The 17,094-nt window shown below is 42.8% G+C and overlaps 1 protein-coding gene across 7 annotated transcripts in view; it reads right to left on the bottom strand.

Annotated features, from left to right (window-relative positions):
* The window catches only part of CCSER2 (coiled-coil serine rich protein 2), a 285,551-nt gene extending 274,452 nt beyond the window's left edge, over positions 1–11,099 (bottom strand). For 5 of the 7 annotated variants that reach the window (XR_002822873.1, XM_023724846.1, XM_023724847.1 and 2 more), the window contains exon 1: positions 10,914–11,099. The gene's annotated coding sequence lies outside the window, so the exon portion shown is untranslated. Of the gene's footprint in view, positions 1–4,364; positions 8,904–10,913 lie in introns of those variants that run through there. The other 2 variants (XM_023724848.1, XM_023724850.1) reach the window with 2 other exon arrangements.
* Positions 11,100–17,094: the final 5,995 nt, after the last annotated feature.

Here is a 17,094-nt window from a genome sequence, read left to right on the forward strand (position 1 = left end):
CTCTCTCTCTCTCTCTCTCTCTCTCGTTCGCTCTCACTGTAAATGCTGCAGGGCTCCAAGCTGTTTTTGGACTTCTTCAGCCATACTCACTCCCTAGCTTGTGTCAATCTCATGGCATTAAATACTATCTATTTACATCCCTGGTGGCATAGTGGTTAAGAGCTACAGCTACTAACCAAAAGGTTGGCGGTTCGAATCCACCAGGCACTCCCTGGAACCTCTATGGGGCAGTTCCGAGTCAGAATCAACTCAACAGCAACTGGTTTTTTTGGAATTTATATCTCAGCCCAGGCCTCTGACCTGAACTACAGGCTCACGTATACCCAGTTACCTATACAATATCTCTACTTAGATTTCTAACAGCCATCTCAAACTTAACATGCCAAAATCGAACTCATTATTTCCCTCTAACACCTGCTTCTCTGTAGACTTTCCCATCTCAGTAAACAGTAACTTCATACTTCCAGTTGTTCAGCAAAAACCACAGCCCACATCTAACCCATGATCGAATTCTGTAGGCTCTGCCTTCAAAATGTACACAGAATATGAGTACTTCTCACCACCTTCACTGCTGCCATCCCAGCCTAAATTCACCATCATCTCCCACTGGATAACTGCTATAACCTGCTAAATGATCTTCTTGCCGTCATTACCGCACTCCGGTCACTCTCTATATGGCAGGTGAAAGGTCTATTTAAAATAAGTCAAAACCCTCCAATGCAATGCTGCAGACTTCAACCAGCTTCAGTACCAGACGAACAGAAAGCCACAGGTTGGACATGGTGGGAGGAAGTGATCTTCATAAATCGTTTGCATACATGTCTAGGGATCTTAAAGAATGGAGCCTCTAGGTGGTCTGCAGGCTTTTCTATTAATCATGTTTAGGAGATGACCACAGCTATATTTCTATTCTGGTGTTATCTGACGATTTGTTATACTATTTTAAATAACAAAAACTAGCCATTGCCCAAAAGTTGTGTGATAGGTAGTTACAACAACAAAAAAAACAAAAAAAGTGTAGCTGCTGAGGCTGCTCATGTACAATCAAAAACTTCATAGGATCTGACTTCTGGCTTTGGAGGTTTGGGGTCACGGTTTCCTGGGACATCCCAGTTAATTACCCAAATAACATGTTTACTGCCTCTGTTCTACCCTCCTAGTTCAATGCGTAGTGCTTGGGGTCTTAAAAGCTTGCAAGCAGCCATCCAAGGCACGACAATTGTTCTCCTTTTGCCTGGAACAACAGAGGAAGGAGAGTCAAGAATAGGCAGAGGATATGGAATGTGTGGCTAATGGCCTCCATGAACAACTGCCTCCTTTATGTATTTATTTTTGTTTATTTTAACTGAGGAGAAATTTATGTAACAAAATTAACCATTTTAAAGTTTACAATTCAGAGGCATTTAGTGCAGCAACTGCCTCCTTTGCCATGAGACCAGAAGAACTGGATGGTTCCCAGCTACCATTACTGAACATTTGATCAAAGATTCCACAGTACCCTGATCAAACGGGTAAATGCAGAATATAATTTCATATTCTCCTGGACTCCAGACTTCCTGGAGCCATGAAGGTTGGATGACCCGCTGAAATTATTATCCTGAGATAATCTTCAAACATTAAACTAAAAATATCTCCTGAAGTCTTCTTAAAACCAAATAACAGATTCACTTAACTAGTAAAAAAAAGTCTGCCTTACGAGGGGACAGGAAAGCTGTTGATAGGGAACCCAAGCTTGAGAAAGGACAGTGTTGACATGTCATGGAGTTGTTAACCATTGTCATAGGGCAATATGTGTACTGACTGTTTAATGATAAACCATTTTCTCTGTAAATCTTCATCTAAAGTACAAAAAAAAAAAAGAATTACCTATGTGAGATCAAATTGACAACAGCAACTCAAAAGGTTTGATGGGAAGCCTAGGGGACAGTGAGTTGAAGACAATGGTGATGGAGTAACCTGGAAAAGGATAGTGAGAATAGCAGCACAACTGGAAGAATGTGATCGATGTCACTGAATTGTACATGTAGAAATTTTTGAAATGGTGTATCTTTGGCTATGTATATTTTTACCAAAAAAAAAAAAAAGAAAAGGTCCTCCAAGATTGAGAAGGGAGAGTGTTGACATGTCATGGGGTTGTTAACCAATGTCATAAAACAATACGTGTACTGACTGTTCAATGAGAAACTATTCATTCTGTAAACCTTCATATAAAGAATAAAAAAAAATTTTTTTTAAATGTCTGCCTTAAGCATTATGCTCTTTTAAGAACTATCTATATGGCATCAAATCGACAGCAGCAACTTGAAAGATTAGATGGGAGCCTTAGGGGGCAGTGAATTTATGTTAATGGCGGAGGAACAACTCAGGAAAGGAAGTTAAGAATCGTTTCACAACTCAAAGTGTAATCAATGTCACTAAACAGTACATGTAGAAACTGTTGAATTGGTGTTAGGCTTTGCTGTGTATATTCTCAGCAACAAAATAAATAAAATTATATTAAAAAAAAAAAAACTGGCCATTGCCTTAAAAAAAATCCCTCCAGTGCCTTCCCACCTTCAGAATAAAAGCCTAAGAACTTATAATTGCCTACAAAGTAATATCATCTCACCCCCACCCCCAACCAGCCTCTCTAAGCTCATCGTCTGTCACTCATTCTCCTCAATGCCTCCTCTGACCTACCTGCCACTCCTTGAACAGAGCAAACACACTTTAGCCACAGGACCTTTGCATTCATTGCTCCATCTTCCTCAAACGCTCTCTCTCCCCCAATATCTGCACAGATCACACTATTCCTTCTTCCAGACCTCTACTCAAATACCATTTATCACTGAGGACTTCCATAGCCACCTTATATAAATCAGCAATATGCCCCTCATATAACCATGCTCTTTCCCTCCTTATTCTAGTTTTCTCTACAGCACTATAATAACATAAACCAAAAAGAAACATTGCCATCGAGTCGATTCCAACTCATAATGACCCTACAGGACAGAGTAGAACTGCCCCATAGGTTTTCCAAGGAATGGTTGGTAGATTTGAACTGCCAATCTTTTGGTTGGCAGCCTGAGCTCTTAACCACTATACCGCCAGGGCTGACATAAAAAAACCAAACCTGTTGCCGTCAAGTTGATTCTATCTCATAGAGACCCAAAGGAGCAGCTGGTGGATTTGAACTGCTGACCTTTTGGCTAGCAGCCAAACACTTAACCACTGCACCACCAGGGCTCCACCAGGGCTGACACATTACACATTAATTTGTGTGTTTACTTTCTGTCTCTTGTTATTGGAATGTAAGCGCTTCGAGGGCATAAAATTTGTTTTTTCCACTGCACGACCTAGCAAGTGCTCAGAGGGTACTCTTGACTGGATGAATGCATGAATGAGGAAAATCGAGTCTCAGGATCTGGTTTCAAAGCCAGGATTGAGGGAATTTACAGTACAGAACGCTTCAGGGCCTAGAAAAATGTAGACATCAACAGCAACCACCATAACGGCCAAGTCTACAATTTTAGTTGGTACCAAAAATAAGTAAGAGTGTTTATTTGAGATGCTATGCCAAAATGAGGAAAATACACTTCAGAAAAGTTTAAAAAATAAAAGAAGGGGAAAAAAAAAGATAGCTATCCCCAACTCCCCACCCCCTGAAAAAAATACCACTAGGATAGATTTCCTGTAGGCTAGCCTACCAATTCTGACCAAAATATTACCAGGCCCACTCTAAGCACTTAAATAGCTGTTACGAGTATTCCTGCTTTTCTATGCTACGGTCTTCAGAGTAGTTTGTGACTCTAAACCTAACACGGGCCGCCAAGAAATAATGTTCAGCGAAACCTCTCAAAGCACTCAGGCTGCAACCAAATATCATTAGTATGATGACAGCAACAATTCAAAGTACCTTCTACCATCTGCCTCTCTCCATTGTCCCCAGCGTATTCTCGGTTTCAGTTATCAGAGATTTTGTTATGTTGGGGTTGGGGATGGATGAGACACAGAAGAATTCAAAGAAATAGAACTGGAATTTATTTTTTTGCACTTTAAAAGTGAGGGAGACTGTGAGGGAATAGAAACCATCTGCTAGGGTATGAGGTGTCACCTGGGCTTTTCAATACCAGACAGTAAAACAGAGACTCACGGAAGGATCCAAACCCTGAGACAGCCAAGTGTTCCTCAGATAAAGAATTGAGAATTGTGCCTTGTATCTCCATTCCCACACAGAGAACTGAAGATATGGAGCAGAGACCATGCCAAAGTGAACAGCAGGGAGCAGTGATGGGGATGGGGGGGAGTAACAACTGTGGAAAGGAAGGGAAGGGAGGAGTAATTATACAAACTTTTTCTCTTTTCCCCTTTTCCATTGTACTTACCAAGTAAAGAAACTGGGCAAGAGAAGGCAGAAAGTGGAAGGTAAGGACACTCTAAAGCAAATGGTAGAAGAAATCAACCATAAATTCCTTTCCAACTGACGCTCTGAAAAATGGACATATGAAGTAAGTTATAAACGGATTAAGGAAATTTAAAACAAACTTCCATACTATGCATAACTACAGAAATGTATAAAGAAAACAGAAGTTCTTAATTATTTACAACGATGGCTCTTGGGCATTTTTAAGATCAACAATCCTCAAATATGACCGACTATATCCAGCCTAACTCTACTGATCAACATGGAAAAGTAAACAAGTGAAAAACTTCAGATTTCGCAGACTCAGCCTTTAAGAATCAGCTGGCTTCCCAATGGCTCCAAATCTCAAAATAACAATCAGAGGCCTTTAAAGACAGGGAAGTATAACTCTGGGGCATTCAAAAGCAATTAACTCAGCATAAGCTGAAAACACAGAGACTACACCAAATATACTATACATATCAATTCACTCAAAAAGAAAGCAGTGTTCTGACTGGATGATCTCAATAAGCTGAGTCATGCCCCCAGCATCAGCACCTGTGGCAAGCAGAGGTTAGAAGCCAAGAGACAGGAAGTCACAGGCTACTCTGAGAAAGGTATTGGGGGCAGGGGGAGTCAGCAGCAAAAAAAGACAACTTAGCACTATACAACCACTGACCATTGGCACATCACATTAGCACACACCAGCCACAAATGTTTGTAGCCAGAGATGGCATTCTACACATCTACTTCTGTGCTAATATTTCCCTCTCCTTAACACCCCTCCCCGACGTCTGGCTTCCTCACTGATGGTTCTCCTCCTCCTCCCTGACAGCTGTCACCTTCTAGAGCTCCTCCTCCTCCTCTACCCACTCTTTGATTTTGGTATTGTTCAGCTGCTTGCCCTCTTCCTGCATCAACTCATCCATGCTTTCTACTTGGTCCCTGTCCTTGACAAGCCTCAGTCCAGCAGGGGAGGTGGATATGTCACTGGATTACTCCATGAGAGTCACTGCTATGAAAGTACTGTACAACACAGCGCTGTGAACACATATTCATCTGTCACCACCATCTACTGATGATGTGCTGTGTTCTCCACAGCCACACTCCACCTTCCCACTCTTGTGTAAGATACTGTCCTGGAACTTTCCATGATATCCCCTATCTCCACGCCACCTTACCGTCCAAGCCTTCGTTTCTCATATAACTATTTCAAACACTTCCTATCAGAAACATAATCCAATATGTTTTCCACATTGCCACCACAGCCATCTCCCTAAAAGATATAAGATACCATAGCCTTCCCTTGCTTTGAAACATCTAGTATCTTTCCAAAGCCTAAGAGATAAAAGTCCAAACTCCTTGCACAGCAAATAAGGTAATATAATACCCTTTTTAAAAAGCTCCTTTTAAATACACCAAATGAGCCCTCAGCTAGACTAGGAGGCAGAACAGAGGGCAGCTAAAAGCAGGCTGACTGCCTAAGTTCCACTTCCAACCCTTACCAGCTATGATCTTTTGCAGGTCACTTTACCCCCCTAAATTTTCTCATCTAAAACGAGGAAACTTAAGAGCCTACGTCATATGGTTGTTGTGAGGATTAAATAAGAAAGAAATTACATGCAAAGTACCACCACAGTAGGCAGCACTCAATCAATGTTAACTATTATCCTGGGCTAGCTCATCTACCTACATGCCTCATTCCCCAACGGGAGTAGATAACCAAGGTTTTACTATCATATATCTTAGAATGATTAACAAGAAGAATTAAATTAGAGAAAATCTACTCGGTAATCCTGAGCTAACAAAAATTTCAATTAACCAAAATTCTGGTCTGATGAAAATCTGGTTTGTCTAAGTTTTAACATAATTTATTTTTTAAAAAGTATCTACTTATAAAAAAATTACTAGATTACTTTTTCTCCCCTATTGAAGTTCAGGAAGAAAAAAGGCAACAGTTTACCAATGGTTTTCTACAGAAATAAAGAATCCACGTAAATTAAACACAGTTTCAATATTATATAATTTTCTAAAGACATAGATAATACAACAAAATAAACTCTAGAAGCTTAAAAAAAGTATGCATCACGTATCAGAGAGACATTCATATTCAGGCCTTACTATCAAAAGACAAAATCACGAATTCTTTTAAAAAATTAGTGATTTTAATAATATTTAAAACTACAAAGCCTACAACACTAACAAAAATAAAGTAGATCAGAAACATTTCAAAGGATTACTATATTAATGGTGTTAAGTGCTAACGAAAATCGCTGAGAGTCTAGTAAATTTATGGGCAAAAGACAAATAATTCATACAAAAGAGAAAATAAAAGTAGAAAAACACTACATTTGCTTTTCTATGGTGCATAGTGATTTAGAAATAGGTATCCGTATGTCCACTTTGAAAAACAAACTTAAAAATAAAAGCCTGTAAAAGAATAAAGCTGGTCATCCAAACTCTGCTGGAGGCAATGTAAATCAATACAGTCTTTCAGAAATAAATCTGGCAATTTTTTTCAAAAGTGACAAAAATCTTCATACACTCTGAACCTTATAAATCCCTCTCTTGGGACTTTATCCTAAAGGAAAGATGCAAAACGAAGAACAGCTATATACTAACTGCATTACTTGAAAAATGGGAAGCAACCTGGATGTTCAGTTATAAATAAGTAACTCAACTTAGTGTAATACTGTATAATAATTTAAAGGTATGAAAACTATAGCAAAAAGAAAACACATTAAATATAAAAGCATGTTTTAAAATTATATTTGTTTTGATTAAATTAAAATAATTAAATATTATAAAATCATGTATATATGATAAAAAAAGAAATGAGAGAAAATTTTTAAGTTGATTTTTATTTTTTCTTATTTCTTTGGCCATTATGCTGTTTGTAAAATAAAAAGCTGGTTGGAAGTGACCAGACCCACCACACTAAGTGCACATTTCAAAATTGACTTTCAGAGGTCTGAAATCACAATCAATTTTTTCCCCAAAAAAATGGATGGCGTAAGAGTAATCAGATAGGCTATTCTCACATACAGGATAGCCATACATGTAATTTTAGCCATGCTATTAGCCAGCTGTAACCTTATTAAAATCTCATTTTACCATCAAATTGTATCTAACTGTATGTAGGCTCTCCATATGGTAAGCATAAGCCATTTGTTATGGGACATCTGGATAGAGGGCCCCAGCACTGAGGTTAAAAAGAATCAGGCCAAATGCAATGGAGACGGTTGGGTTTCTCCCATATCTTTAAATGAATTACCATGTATCTCAGCCACTCAAGGACGCTAAGCCCCTAGGAGTAGCAGCTAAGGATTTATGGAGCAAGAAAGTGCAAGTGGATTTGCTCTCCCTCTGAAAATAGGCCAATTCCTCACTTTCCCCCAAAGCATCCTTGAGTCCGTAAGTATAAGGTCAGGGGAGACGGGATACAGCTGGCCCTAAGAAACTTAAGCAAGTTACTTCCCCTTTCAGGTTTTAGTTTTTTAATGGGAAAAATTTTAAAATTGAACTAAACAATCTGTTAATTCAAGTTCCACATTCCCAAGCCTACGAACCCTTCTCCCAGACTGCAAAACAATCATTAAGAGTTAAGAATTAGGAAACTGGGTGGGGGCAAGGCTGAATACACAGATGATCAAAAAATCTAAACTGTAATCCTAGCTCTGTCATTTTCTACCTGTGTCACCTTAGGAAAATTACTTCTACTCAAGATAAAGTTTAGGATCAATGAAGCAGCAGTCATTACTGGCCATTCCTTTTATTCTTGAGTCCTAAAATGGATTGTTTTTTTCCCATCATAACTGCGGTTTCATTCCTAACCAGCAATAACAATTCTGACTTTGTTCTGGAAAATTTAAAAGTACCTTGAGATTCATTCTAAGTTTTCTGATAAAAAGGCAGTCGGAAGCATTTTTGCTGACCTTAACACCATATTCACAATTGAAACCATTTTCACAAAGTTCATGTTCTGCATTCTAGAGAGGTGAGTAGCATCTAGGGTCTTAAAAACTTGCAAGCAGCAATCTAAAATACAACTATTGGTCTCTACTTGTCTGGAGCAAAAGAAAAAGAAGGAAACCAAAGTCTCAGAGAAGAAACTAGTCTACAGGGCTAACAGCCTACAGGGGCCTCGGCCATATCTACCCTGAGGGCAGAAGAACTAGATGGTGCCCTGCTACCACTACTCACCGTTCTATAGATAAACCCTGATACAACGGGAGGAAAACGCGGAACAGATCTCAAATTCTTAAAAAGTCCAGGCTTACTGGACCAGTTGAGACTAGAGAACTCCCTGAGACTATCACCCTGAGATTCTCTTTAAACCCTGAACCAAAACTATCCCAAGGTCACCTTTTAGCGAAATTAACAGATTGGCACACAAAATAAAGGATATTACCAATGAGTACAGTGCTCCATTAAAAAACCATTGACGAGACCCAAAGGTCAACAACTACTTTAAAGCAAACACAAGAAGATAAGGGGGCAGGGAAACTAGAGCACTGAAAACGGAACCAGAACACAAAGAGAATGTTGACACATAGTAAAAAATGTAATGTCACTGAAAAATTTGTATAGAAATTGTCAAATGGGAACCTAATTTGCTTTGTAAACTTTCACTGAAAAGACAGTAAAATATAATTTTTAAAAAAGAGCTTTTACAAAACAAAACAAAAAAAGATTGAAACCATTCTCATTCTTTAAAAAGTAATTCATTTAATAAATACTTTATCAGCACCTGTGCCACACAACAGTGTGTGCTACAGTTGCAAAGTTCCCTTCTTTCCCCAAAATCTGGTGGAGGAAATGAATATATAAATCATTAACTACCAACTGACAAATAGTTAACTGTGGAACATACAATGTACTATTGGATGTAGTACAGAAAGCCAACTATCTATCAGTCAAGACAAGTGGGATGAAATGTCTGGACAGATCAGAGGTGACAGTTCACTTAGGTCTTGAAAAGCAAGCTATCAACCAGGTAAAGGAGAAAAAAAGAATTCTCAACAGAGGGAACAGAGTTAAACCACAAAAGAAGAGGTCTTCAGAGAACTGCCAAGTAGTCTCGTATGCAGAGAGCAGAAATAATGGTAGAAAATAAAACTGGAATGCAAGCATGTACCAGAAATGATGAAGGACTTTGAGTTACATCAACATAGCCTATGGAGAGTCACCGGAGGACTTTTAAACATGGAATCAAAGTCTCCCCTCTTCTACCATACAATCAAAGGAGTTAAATCAAGGTAACAAACAAAATGCAGGTCTGGATTTCAAAAGGTAGAATAGTGGTTTAAAAAAGGGGGGACTTCCTGCTCCCGGGATGACTTCTAACAGCTTCTTACTATGGCATATTAATACAACATTGAACTACGACAATATGGATAGCTAGGGTTCAAGGAAGTGTATGTTTTTATCCAAAGATTAAAGTCAATGTTGTTGAGAACACTAAAGAAAACAACACAATAAGTAGAAACAAACAGTAATAAAGTCTAAGAACAAGAAGGCTGACTTCAGGCCAGACATTCAGGAACGTTTGCATCCTTATCACATATTGATTACAAATGACAAGACACGTTTTGTACCTATCTTTTGCAAAGGAGAGTATCTTAAGATTGAAGAAGCGCTGCCACCACTAAATCTCTTTAAACCAATCTAAAAAATGATGCTACCAAAAAAAAACCTGGCAAAATTAATAGGTTCCATCAATATTTTAATGCTCGGGAAAAAAAAGAGAAAGGGAATGCCTTTAAAATAGCTATTTTTAAAAGGTTAACAACCCAGTTTATCTCACCCACAGGAATGAAACACTGAGATTCCAATCTGGGACCACCAAGAGTCCAGGTATCAGTAATTTCCAGACTGTTCAGGGCTAATCTAGGTACAGCAAGCTTAATTGGCTGGGTAGTCTACAAAGATGAATTTGCAATTATTGAAATTCAAGCTCAAGCTTAGCCACCGAGGAATAGCTTTTCAACGGAGTCATTCCTCCTTTCCTAATGACAAGAAAGTAGGTGCATAAAAAACGCTCGTAGAAAAATAGCAGGTGTCTAAAAAAGAGAGCGAGAAAAGCATCTGTACCTATGGCAACAACGTGGTCCACCAAACTTTTATCTCGGGATGTGTTTAGGGTGTGTCTTTGTTTGGGCCTAGTAATTAACAACAACAAAAGCCACTGCTTGGGGCACCCCGGGACTTTCCTCCATCAAGCCTCACAAGCATCCTGGCTCCGAAATCCCGGGGCCTCGCGGCCTCGCCTTGTTTTCTCCTCAGAGAAAGGCGCTGCCCCGCAGCCCCGGCGCGTCTGTCACGGCCCAGGGGGCTGGGAGCGTCCGGCCTCCGAGGTCCGGCCGATTCTGCCCAGGGCAGCTCGCTTGCCCCAAAGGGGTCGCCCCGGAGGGCGCAGGACTCGGCCGACGCCTCCCCGGGGACCTGGCCTCCTCGCCGCCCGGCCGCGCCCCCCGCCCGTACAGTCGTGGGCGCCCGCCTGACTCCGCCCCGACCCCGGCCCGGCTCTCACCGCGCAGAGGTCGCGCTGCCTCCTCGGCTGTGGCCCAACTACGGGCCCCAGCGGCCTGCGGGCCCGAGGATGGAAGGGCGAAAGGTGCGGCGAAGGACCGCCTGTCACATGCCGGCTGCCCGACTCGCAGCTGCCCGCAACGCACCAGCGGCCTGAGGAAGCACCGGACCACGACACCGCGCACCCCCTCATATGCGCCCGCCCGGGCTCCGCCCTCGGGCCGCGCATTGCGCGCGCGCGTAGCCCCGCCCCTCCGCTGGCGCGCAGGCGCAGGCCCCAGAGGCCCAGGCCCCGCCCGCCGCCCAGCGCCGGCCTCAGCCCACCGCTGGCCATGCCACCGGCCGGTCGCCTGCTTTTCCAGGCTCCGCCTCCACCTCGGACGCGCCCCTCCACTGACCTTGCCTCCCTGCCCCCTGACTCAGGTCTGCTCTTGGCCTAGGACGCCATCCCGCGTCTGACCCCACGCCCCGCCGGCCTCCGGGGCTAGCATTTGCTAGTTGACGGCGGTCAAACCTGTCAGTTCCACCTTCAGATCCGAAAAGTTAGGAGTGGTCTGAGCATCAGGATGAGATGAGCCCCCCAACATTTCGCGATCTAAACATCCCCAGCATTTTGTGTTTCAAGTCCATCCCTGCCCTCCCGTGCTCCAGAGCATGCGGAGCCCCCTACCAGGCCTGTCACAGCCAGGCGTAGGATCTTGCCGAGATCCAGGGGAAGGGGCACCGAAACGCTGGGATTTGGAGCGACTCCAGAGCGCCATCAACCTGGAGGCCAAGAACCAGGTCCTTCTTCTCTTCGGCACTTCCATCCCCCACTGGCATGCTCGGAGGCTTCGTTCTTCCCCGATTGCCAGGCCTGGCGTTGAGTGCCCTCACCGATCCAGCCGACTGTTAAAGCCCTGCAGCTGTTCTTATCTGTGGTAGACTAGCTGCTCTCCGAAATCCTCACCCTCCACTTTAATCAACATTTTTGTCTCCCCCTGAGGGAACGAATGGGGGGCTATCGGACTGGAGCGAGGAGGCAGGTATAATTTGTAAAGCTACATTTTATTTAGTAATATACTTTTATATATGGAAAATAAAGTGTCATTTTTTTATATCAACCACTAAAAATAAAGATTGAGTTTCTGGGATAATAAGGTGAACGTTTAAAGTGTTTAGAAAGACTAGGTCTAAAGACTATACTTTATCTTTGGATTAAGTCAAGTAATTAGACAAGCAAACTCCAAACTGAACTCTTGAACACAGAGATGGATTTACTAAATGTGCTTTGGGGTCTATGCCATCAGCAAAATCGAGAGATGGTACAAGCAATGGCCCCTACCACTTGTCTTTGGGGGTTGGGGAAGATACTGCACAGTTAACAGTCTTCATATGAGCATCTGGGAAAGGAAAGGAAGACCGCTCCGTTCCCCAAACTGCTAGGTTTTATCTTGTGATTCACTGAACACTTGAGGTGATTGTGTGTTCTCACATTTTGGCAGCTGGGAAGTACTAAGTCATCCTTCCCTTTCTCCTCTACAAAATGTAACAGCTTACTGGGTCCTTGTTGTGTATGGATATTTACCAGCTTCATCTAATTTTCCCTATTCCTCTTTCTTTCTTTAATTTCCTCATTTCCCTGGTCGATGTCATGTCGCATTGATTCTATTTCTATAAAACTGCAAACCAAACCCATTACTGTGGAAACAATTCCAACTCATTGCAACCCCATAGGACACAGTAGAACTGCTCATCAGGTTTCCAAGGCTGTAAATCTTTACGGAAGCAGACAGCCACATTTTTTTTCCCACAGAGCGGCTGGTGGGTTCAAACTGCTGCCCTTTTGGTTAGCAGCCAAGTGTTTAACCACTGCGCCACCAGGGCTCCTCTTATTTCTATAAGTCACCTAAAATTACATTTAGAAAAAAATATGTATGCATATATGTATTCACAAATCTATCAGCTTGTCGTACTGTGGTAGCTTTAGTGTTGCTATTATGCTGGAAGCTATGCCACCTGTGTTTCAAACGTGAGCAGTCATCCATGGTGAACGGGTTTCAGCAGAGCTTCCAGACTAAGATGGACTAGGAAGAAAGGTTTGGTGATCTACTTCTGAAAATTAGCCAGTGAAAATCCTATGTACCACAGTAGAATATTGTCCGATTCACTTGCTTTGGACATGTCATCAGGAAGGATCAATCACTAGAGGACGACATGAAGTATAGGGCCTATGAGGGTGAGGAAGATGGATTGGTACAGTAGCTGTGATGATGAACTCAAACATGCCATCAATCTTGAGGATAATGCAGGACTAGGCAACGTTTTGTTCTGTTGGATACAGGGTCTCCATGAGCTAGAGTCAACTCAAAGGCAGCTATCGATTGATCTGTATATGTATATGTACATATGCTTGTATATGTATATACATTGTCTGTGTTCCCCTAGAAATCTGCCTTCTGAGGGTCTGAGCCTGCTAAAGACTGAGGTTAGGATGACAGGGAAGACCAAGCCAAGCAGTGGTTCTTAAATTTTGGCATGCATCAGAATCACTGGGAAGGCTTGTTAAAACACAGATTGCTGGGCACCGTCCCCAGTATCTGATATGATATGTCTGGGTAGGGCCCAAGAGTTTGCATTTCTAGTAAATTCCCAGGGGATACCATTGCCCTAAGGACCACACTTTGAGAAGCACTGCACAAGAGTGCCTCCTTAACAACTGATGCTACCAGCATCCCGACCAGGTAGAAGGGACCGTCCCTTGAGATGACAGTCTCCCAGGAACCTGTGAAGGATTGACGAGAGACAAAGGTCTAAGTGTCATGCACTATCATGTAAACAAAAATCATAACTGTGACTACTTTCAGTACAGACTAAGCAGGGGAGATTGACAACTAAGAAAGCCAGGGCATGACCCAGCCCCTTGAGCTGGGGGAGTATGAAGGAAGAGGAAGAGTCAGACGCAGATGGCAAAAATGCTTTAGTGGGAATGTCCATGGTTTGACTGAGCCTCCTGGTGGATTTTTTTCTTTCTTTTTTTTTTTTTTTTTTTTGATTGCCCAATGATGTCAGAGTATGGAGACTAGGAATTGCATAATCTTGTGCAGTTGCAGCCTGGACTGACTTGTTAAGAAGCAAACCGCGTGAGTGCCTACAATGTCCAAGCAGAAGAGTCTGATTTACCAGCCATCTGTATGGAGATGAGTTTAGAGCAGGGTCAGGGAGCAAACTGTAAACATCTTTTGAGTGTTTATTTCTTTTCTTATAGTAAAAAATGTATCTACAGTATAAACATAGAAGACTTTGCCCACAATTCTCTTACACACACACATACTTAATACAATTCCAGTAGTACTGGAGTGTATCTTCCTAATTGTATAGACACCTTTGATATGTTTTGGGTTAATGTTCTTTCAACCCTTTTGTTGTTGTTTTGTTTTGTTTTTGGCTTAAACAATACAAATTTATTATCTTACCATTCTGGAGGTCAGAGTCTGAAATGGGCCTTACTGAGCAAAAATCAGTGTATTGGTAGGGCTGTGTTCCTTTCTGGAGGCTCTGGAGGAGAATCTGCTTCTTTGCCTTTCTCAACTTCTAGAGGTCACCCTCATTCCTTGGCTCCTGGCCCCCCTCCTCCATCTTCAAAGCCAGCAATGGCAGTTTGAGTCCTTCTCACATAACATCACTCTTTCTTTGCGGCCTTCTCTCCCACTTCTAAGAACCCATATGATTACATTGGGCCCACCTGGATAATCCAGGCTCATCTCCCTCTTTTAAGGTCAGCTGATTAGCAACCTTAATTCCATCTGCAACCTGAACCCTTTTTAAGGACCCTCTTGACGTAAGAAAAAGACCTTTGGGGGAAGTTTCAGGGTTTTATGACAAACAAAACCATGAAACGGTTCTTATGGTTCCCAGTAGGAAGTGGTATCCTCAAGCATTCTAGAGACCGGCTGAAATGCAACAGCCAAGAGTCTGATGCAATCTCCTTCCTTCCACTAATATTTATTGAGCACCTACTCTCTGCAGACATTCTTCTAAGTGCATGGGATTAAGCCATGGGCAAGGACAGTACTCAGCAGGATTGATTTGCTGAAAGGAATCACCATATCTCCCCAGAGAGTGGTGTGGTAGGAACTCCTTTAATCCCACAATAACAGAAGGGCATCCTTGTTGGTCTGCATCTGTCTGCCATCGGGTGCCTCAATGCCTTCTGGCATCTGGGATCTGGCAACAAAAAGCATCTCCAACACTAAAGGACAGAGCACTCAGGTGACAGTGGAGAAAGCCTACTTCTCACACCTGAAGATGGCAAGAGGGAGGGAAATAGAAAGGATCCCTTCTATTCATTCTTTTAGATGCCTGGCCCAGGCCTGAAGGGGAGAGGTACCGTAGCAAGCATGATGCCTGTGCAAGGGCAGCCTTTCCCTCATTCCTTGTGCAGGGTTCACAAACTGACAGCTGCAGATCAAAGTTAGCCAACAGGTGCATTCTTTTTTTTTGGCCCACACCTACTTAAAAAAGTTTTGCACTAGTTACCAACGTTTGAAAACGGATAAATTTCAAACAAAATCCAGATTTCCAGTTCTATCCAATTTGCCAGAGCCCCACAATGCCCTCTGGTCTTACATTTGACTCAATCCACTCATTCCCTTGCTTGGTTCCTATAAGTATTGCAGTATGCCTCCTGGCCATAGTTTCTAACTGATTAAATTTAAAACCTCGTGGATAATTCACAATGGTTCTATATTTTCATCTCTTGTAAATTAAAAGAACAGACATGATTCTGAGTCTGATACATACTAAATTTTGTGCTAGGTGCTTATTATATTGTTGTTAGTTGCTGTTGAGTCATCTCCAACACATGGTGACTCCATATACAACAGAACAAAATATTATTCAGGGAGGCAGACCAACAAGCAGCCCTAGACAGATGAACCATGTCATCCCTCTGCAGCAAAGACTGAAAAACTAAGTAGAACAGATACAAACGTCAGTCCTGGAACCCTAAGCATCAAATGAACGTATAATGCCCTAGATCAAACACCGAATGAAAGAAGAAACTGACAGAAAACAGAGAACTAAGAGAGATATGGAGTGGAGGTACCCTGCCAACTAACACGGTACAATGTCACCATCTTGAAGCACAGACAGCAATGACTCCGGACAAGGGGTATGGGAAGGCAACTTCATGGAGCTCCAAACAGGAGACAGAGTACCCACTAACTGGGGAAACACACTTTCCCACCCATCACCCTTCTGGTGAGTAGAAGCAAGAACCAGCCCCGCATCCCAGCAGCCCCCACCGCCAGGATCCACAATGCTAGCCCTCCCCTGTGCCCTCCCCATCACCACCCACCACACGGCTTTTTGTTTTCCCCCTTTCTAGTTTTTTTTTCTCCGTCCCACCTAGCCCCATATGCCACCTCCAGCCCTTCCCACAAAACTCTATGGAGCTGTCCTGTCATGGCTAGAGAGCCACTGGAACACTGCCACCCTGGGTCCGCCTGCCTCCACCTGTTGGATCCCCTTGTGCTGCCATTTTCTTTTTTTTTTTTTTCTTTCTCGTCTTTTCTTTCTCCCTCTAACCTAGCCCTATATATCACCTCCCCTCTCTTCCGACCGGAAATTAGGTCACCCCCACCCCCACATGCCGATCCCCACCGTGCTGCAAGGTTTTTGATTTTTTTTTTCTCATTTTTCCTTTTCTTTCTCCTTCCCACCTAGTCTCATATGCCACCACCCCCCTTCCTGCAGGCCCATGCCACACTGCCATGGCTAGAGGGCCGCTGGCTAGCCACCACCCCGGTCCACACCACCTCCACCTGCCAGCTCCTGCCCCGCCACCATTTTTTGTTTGTTTTCTTCTTCTTTCTTTTGTTTCACCCTCCCTCCCATACATCACTCCCCTCCCTTCTCACCAGCCCTTCGGTACACCACACCCCCACTCGCCAGCCCCTATTGTGCTCAGTTTTTTGTTTTTTTTAATTATTTATTTTTTTCTTTCTTCCTTTTCTTTCTCCCTCCCACATAGTGCTGTTCAGAACCCCCCCACTTCCCACTGGCCCCTGGAGCACCACCGTGGCTAAAGAGCCACAGACACACCGGCCCATCGCGGCCTGCCCCCACACCCTGCCCCCTGCCACCAACCCCCACTGCACCACCATTTTTTTTCTTTTTTCCTTTCTTTTCTCCACCCCTCC

The sequence above is a fragment of the Trichechus manatus genome, unplaced genomic scaffold (assembly GCF_000243295.1).
Source record: "Trichechus manatus latirostris isolate Lorelei unplaced genomic scaffold, TriManLat1.0 scaffold00265, whole genome shotgun sequence".
Lineage (NCBI taxonomy): Eukaryota > Metazoa > Chordata > Mammalia > Sirenia > Trichechidae > Trichechus > Trichechus manatus.